Genomic DNA, 5,846 nt, shown 5'->3' with positions numbered 1-5,846 from the left:
GGAGCGCCCGAGCGGGGGGCCGGTACCCGACTGGCCCCCCTGATTCCCCCTGGGCCGTCCACCTCGGCGGCTGCCCGCCTTTTTGGGCTCTTTCCCCCTGCGCTTGGCCTCACGTTGTGGTTGGCACGCTCGCGCGGCGTGGGGTTGCCTCTGGCCGTGTGCGGTGCAAGCCCGGGGGCGCACGTTCCCCCCCGGCCCCCCGCCCCGCCCTGCCCCGCCCCTGGCCTCGAGCGGTAGCACCCTGGAGAGAGCGAGAGAGAGAGAGAGAGAGAGACAGACAAGCAACGGTGCGCGCCGGGAAGCAGGCGGCGGTGTGCGCGAGCGCGAAGCCGGCGACCGGGCGCCGGAATGACTAGCTCGCCTTGGGGCCTTGCTCGGCCCGGGCCCGGGTGCTGAGGTGTACGGGGCCCGGAGGGGGGGGGGCGGGGGCGACCCCTTGATCTGCCCGGCATGCGTCCGGGAGCAATTAGGCCGGAGGCCCTCCGGGCGCTTTCTCCGGCCTGCCCCCCCAGCATGCGCCGGGGTGTTTTTGACGGCCCGACGTGCGTGCATGTGTGTGTGCGTGTGTGTGTGGGGCGCGCGCGCGCGCTTGCGCAGGCATGATCGTGTGCCGATGCTCGGCCACAGGCACTCCCCCCCCCCCCCGCCGGGGGAGCATGCGTCCCTGCGGGCCCGGGCAGCGGGAATAGCTTCTCACACGGGCCTGCGGGCAAGGCGAGCCAGCTCGCGCTGCCCCTCGCGCCAGGCCACGACCGTGCGGGACGGATCGGCCCCCCTCCGGCTCCCTTAAGGGGGGGGGGGGAGATCGTGAATGTGGGGACACAAGGGGCAGTGGGATATGTGTTACGGGGCGGCTGCACCCTGGCCCCGTCGGAAGCGCGGGACGCGGAGCAGCGACCGGGTGAGGACAAACGGCCGTGGATGGTCCCCCCCCCCCCCGCCCCGCCAAGGCAAGCCGCACGGCGAGGCACAGGGCTGTGGGATCTCCCGGCGCTCGGTGTCTCTGGAGCCCCAGACTCACACGCCCGTGTCGCCGGTGCGCACGCGCGCACTCAGGGCCCCGCTCGGGGGCTGCCGCTCCCCCCCCTCCCCACCACCCCCTTCGGTCTTCCGCCCGGTTGATCAAGGCCGCACGCATCCTGCCCAACACCCCGCCATTGCCCGAAGCAGGCTGGGCAAGCAAGCGCCCCGCCCCCCCCCCCCTTCCCTCCCTCCGGTGCGGGTCGGTGATACACGGGAAGCGCAGACGCGAACGTCTGGCCCCTTTTCCGCTCCCCCCCCCCCCCCCCCCGGGGGGGGGGGGGGGGGGGGGGGGCGCCAACCCCGGGGGGCGGGGGGGGGGGGGGGGGGGTAGGGCGCGGGGGGGGGGGGGGGGGGGGGGGGGGGGGGGGGGGGGGGGGGGGGGGGGGGGGGGGGAGGGGCGGGGTGCGGTGGGAGGGGGGGGAGGGGGACCCGCATCCACACGCACAAGTTTCAGGGGGAGGGGGGCGGGGGGCGCATCCACAATTTGTGTCCCGGCGCGGCGGGGTGGCCCCAGCAGACGAGCGAACGGCAAGAGCGGGCCGTAGGTAGGAGCGCGACCACCGGGGCCTGTTGGCGGCCAACATGTCCCCCCCCCCGCCGGTGCGCATGTTGGCAAAGTGGCGGGAGGAAAACATGCCGCACGGGAGGGGGACCAAAAGAAACGAGGGCACCAGTGTGTCTGTGTTCGGCCGTTCGTGTGCGACAAGCGGACACAGGGAGACGCGGGTGCCGCCGGGGCCCGGGTCCTGCCAGCTACCCCGGCCCCCTCCCGCCCCTGTAGCAACCTGATCCTTCATTGAGGCCCGGCCCGATGCCGGGCGGCCAGTTCTCGCGGGCAAGAGCCACCACACACACACACACCCCCACACACACGGACAGCATGCGGCCCGAGCCGGGCCGCGACCGCGCCCCCCGCCGCGGCCGGTCCGCCAGTCGGGCGGGGGGCCTCGTACGAGCACAACTGTCAGGGCCGGGCCGACCCGGGCCCACCGCGAGACCCGGAGATGGGGCCCTCGCAATCCGGGTGTCTACACGCACGCGCGGAGACCGGGAGCCGCCGAGAGAGAGAGGCACACACACGCACAGACACATGTGCCTGTTCGCGGGTGGTCTCGTCTGCGGCAAAGTCGGCCCGGAGGCCAGCCTTGCGACGTCGCGACGAACACCGGCTCCGATGCGCCGCCCGAGGGCGGGGCAGTGACCGCGACCTCCTGGCCCGGGGGGGGGGGAGACGGGAGCAGCATCCGGTCCCGAGAGGCCCCCCGCACGCCCTGGCTCTTCTCTCGCCCATACCCCATCGTCTATCTCGTCCGGGGTGCATACACACGCACGCGCACGCGCACACGCACACGCACTCACACACCCGCTTACCGGTGGGGGCGGGGGGGGGGGGCCTCAAGCCCGGCCGGGAAAACGCCCCGGATGGGCGCCAATGTGCGTGGGCGCGTGCCCGGCTGGCCGGCAAAATCGCGCTCGCACGCGCGTGGCGGCCACCCTCAGCGGAATGCGCCTCGCGGTGCCCGGCGCTGCCGACTGGCGGAAAAACCGCCATACAGTCGCCTTCCCCCCTTCCCCGCCCCGCCCCCCGGGGAGCCCCAACGGCTGGGGGCCGCGCGCCGCCGCCGTCGTGGCCGGGGGAGGCCTTCACGGCGGCCGAGGTTCGCCGATGCGTGTGGCGCGGGGATCCGGCCGTCCGGAGGACGGAATCCCCCCTGTCTGGCCGGGCCTGCCCCCAATGGCAACACGGCCCCCCGGCCGGTGCCGGCCCGCACATCATCCAGAGAGGCAACGGCGGGTGTGGCAAAGGCACCGGGGCAGGCCGCCCCCCCCGCCCCCACGTCGAGGGGATGCCTTTTCCCCGGGGCCGCAACTGCCCCCCTCCCCCCCCCCCGGCCGGCCGGCGAGGAGGGTTCAGGGCTGCAATCTGCCAGCCAGTAAAGGGGTAATTTCATTAGGCCGCCTCGCGCCCCTCCCTGTCCGTGGCTCCGCCTTTTTGTTGATCGTCCTTGTGGAAGACGTCCCCGCGGGTGCGGCGAGGCCGGGGGGGCAGTCGGCGGCTGGCCCCAGGTATCCCCCCCCCCCCGCCCGGTTGCAGGCCCGCGCCCCGTTGGTCCCACGCGTCGCGAAAGAGGGAGAGAGCAGGGGCAAGCCCCCGCGGCTGGGGCACCTCCCGGTCACTGGGAAGGGCGCGTCCCTTTGTGGGTGGTCCTCCGCCTGCCGCGCGCGCACGATCCCCGCGCGCCCAGACATCGGCGGAGTTACCTCCCGGCCGGGGCCCGGCGCACGGCGGGTGTCTCGTCTTCCTCCCCCCTTGGGGATCTCCCATGTCCCGCATCTCTGTCTCGCCCCTGCGGCCTCCGTGTGCCCCCATCCCCCCCCCCCGGGGGGGGGGGGAGTGTATGTTGTGCGGAGGCCGTTTCCTGACACATTGCCCTTGACCCGGGGCCGGCCAGCAAACCCTGCAGCCGGGTTCTTGGGGCCCCTTCCTGCCCCTGTACGGTGGACACACCCCACTCGGACACACACTCGGGCACACACTCGGACACACACACACACACACACGCACACCTCGAAGCAAGGATGATAAAGGCCGAAAGTGCGAGGCGCCCTGCCTACCCCGGAAATGTGCCCCCCAAGACGAGGAGGGGCAGGGGGCGCGCGCGGAAACACACACCCGGAGCCGGCGCCCCCGGCGCGGAGGAGAGGGGGACACACACACACATACACACCGGGGCGCCTGGGCGCGGGGGAGGGAGAGCCCGAGAGCGGGGCCTCGTCTTGGCCGGCCAGGCGCCGGCCCACACATTCCAGCGCTCTGCAACGCGGGCGCTTTATTAATCCCCCCTGGAGGGGCCCGTGTCCCATGCCGGGCACGCGTGCGTGGCCCAACTCGGGCTGGCCATTTCTCCTCGCCCTCGGCCCGGCCGTCCCGTGCGCCGTCCCCGGCCAGGCGAGGGGCGAGGGGGGCGGGCGGGGCGGGGGGACAGGGAGAAAATCGACATGGTCGCCCGGAGGCCCGTTCCCCGTCCCGGGGGTCTCGGCCCCTCGGAGTTTCCCACCATGAAAAAAATGCACCCCGGTCACCCCGGGGCCCGCGCGCCTCCTGTCCGCTCGTCCGGGATGCGCCTGCTCCCTCGGGCGATGTGCCCTACTTCCCGCCTCCCTCCCCCCCCCCCCCCCCCCCCCCCCCCCCCCCCCCCCCCCCCCCCCCCCCCCCCACACACGCCTGCGCGCCTTCGCGCAGGCAGCAGGGGGCTAATGGGCGCGCACGACCCCCGGGAGGGTGCGGCCCGGCCCCCCCGCAGACCCCCGAGATCTACCCCCCCCCCCCCCCCCCCCCCCCCGGCCAGCCGCCCGGCCTGTGCAGACACATGCGCCCGAGTGCCGGTCCAAATATCGCGTCCTCTCGTGCGCGCTGGGGCGCGCGCACGTCCTCACGCACGCACGCACGCACGCGCGGCCGTCACCTCATCAAAGCGCCAGCCCCGGGGGGAGTTCAAGGCGAGGGGGAGAGGGGGGCGAAGTGCGGATGGAATGCGCACCGCGTGTGTCGGCGCGCACACACGCGCGCCCCAGGGGTCTGGGCGCCCACGAGTTGGCCCCCCCCGTCCCCCGCAGCAAGGGTGAAGCGTCGCCGCGGGGTGACACGCATGCGCTTTTACCGTCGCTGCCAAGAGGGTGCAGAGGGCCGCGGCCGAAAAGGAGCCGGGGGAAATAAAAACGTGCGCCGCGGTGCGCCAGCCTTGGCCAGAGGGTCCGGCAGGAACGAGCTGGCGATCGGCGAGATGCCGGCCCCCCCCCCCTCCCGGAACAGCCGCAAGGGTGGAAGGGGGGAATTAATGTCCGAAGAGAGTCGCGCTGGCGAGCCCGTCCGGGCCGCCGGAAGGGCCTCCAGCCGTCCTGGCCCTCGAGGGGGGGGGGGAATGCGCGCACCTGGCATTCCTGCGGTGGGCCCACCTGAAACTAGTCTCCTTCTGTCTCCGCGGCGCCTGCGCATCCGCCCGCGCAGCCCCCTCGCCACCCCCGCCACTGCCGCCCCGCCCACCTTGCTCGCATGCAAATCTGACCGCCGTCGAGTTCAGTCCCCCGGCCGGCAGGGCCACAGCCTCCGGCTTTCCCGAGCCAAAGACGTGGCCGCTTCTTTCGGATGGGGAGTTCATTGGCAGGCGCCGGGCTGGCCGGAATGCGTTGGTATTCGCCGGGATGGCTGCTTGTGCGCCCCGCACCCGGCTCAAAAGCCGCGACAAGGCCCGTCTCTTACCCCGATGTGCGTGGGGGGGGGGGGGGGGGGGCGAGTTCGTTGTCCACTCGTCGGCGCTGACAAGCGCGCGCGCGCGTTCGCGCAAGCCGGCCAGACTCTCCCCGCATGCGGGGGCCCTGAGCAGTAACGCACAGCGTAAATGAAGGACCCGCGCGTCTCCCTGACTACGAGGGTGAGCTGCGCCGCGCCGTGCCGCCCCCCCCCCCCCCCCCCCCCCCCCCCCCCCCCCCCCCCCCCCCCCCCCCCCCCCCCCCCCCCCCCCCCCCCCCCCCCCCCCGGGTCCACCAAGCCTGCACCGCTCATGAGCGTGCCTGCCGCTCGGCCCGTGCTCCAGGTGGCTGGGGGACTGTCCATTCTTTGTGCCCCCCCCCCCCCGGCCGCTCGGTTTGCCTCTGTTCCCCCAATAACGCCCTGCTCTCCGGTTGTCGGCCCGTGCCCGACATTTGTGGAATGCCTTTCATCTTCGGTGCTTGTCCCGCCGCTGGGCCCCGCCCCCTCCCGGGCAGGGGGTTCGAGGATCCAGCTGGGGGGGGGGGGGGGCATCACTCACCCACACCCAGCG

This window comes from Fonticula alba (genome assembly GCF_000388065.1).
Source record: "Fonticula alba strain ATCC 38817 unplaced genomic scaffold supercont2.1, whole genome shotgun sequence".
Classification (NCBI taxonomy): Eukaryota; order Rotosphaerida; family Fonticulaceae; genus Fonticula; species Fonticula alba.
Note: the sequence above shows the minus strand (reverse complement) of the source record.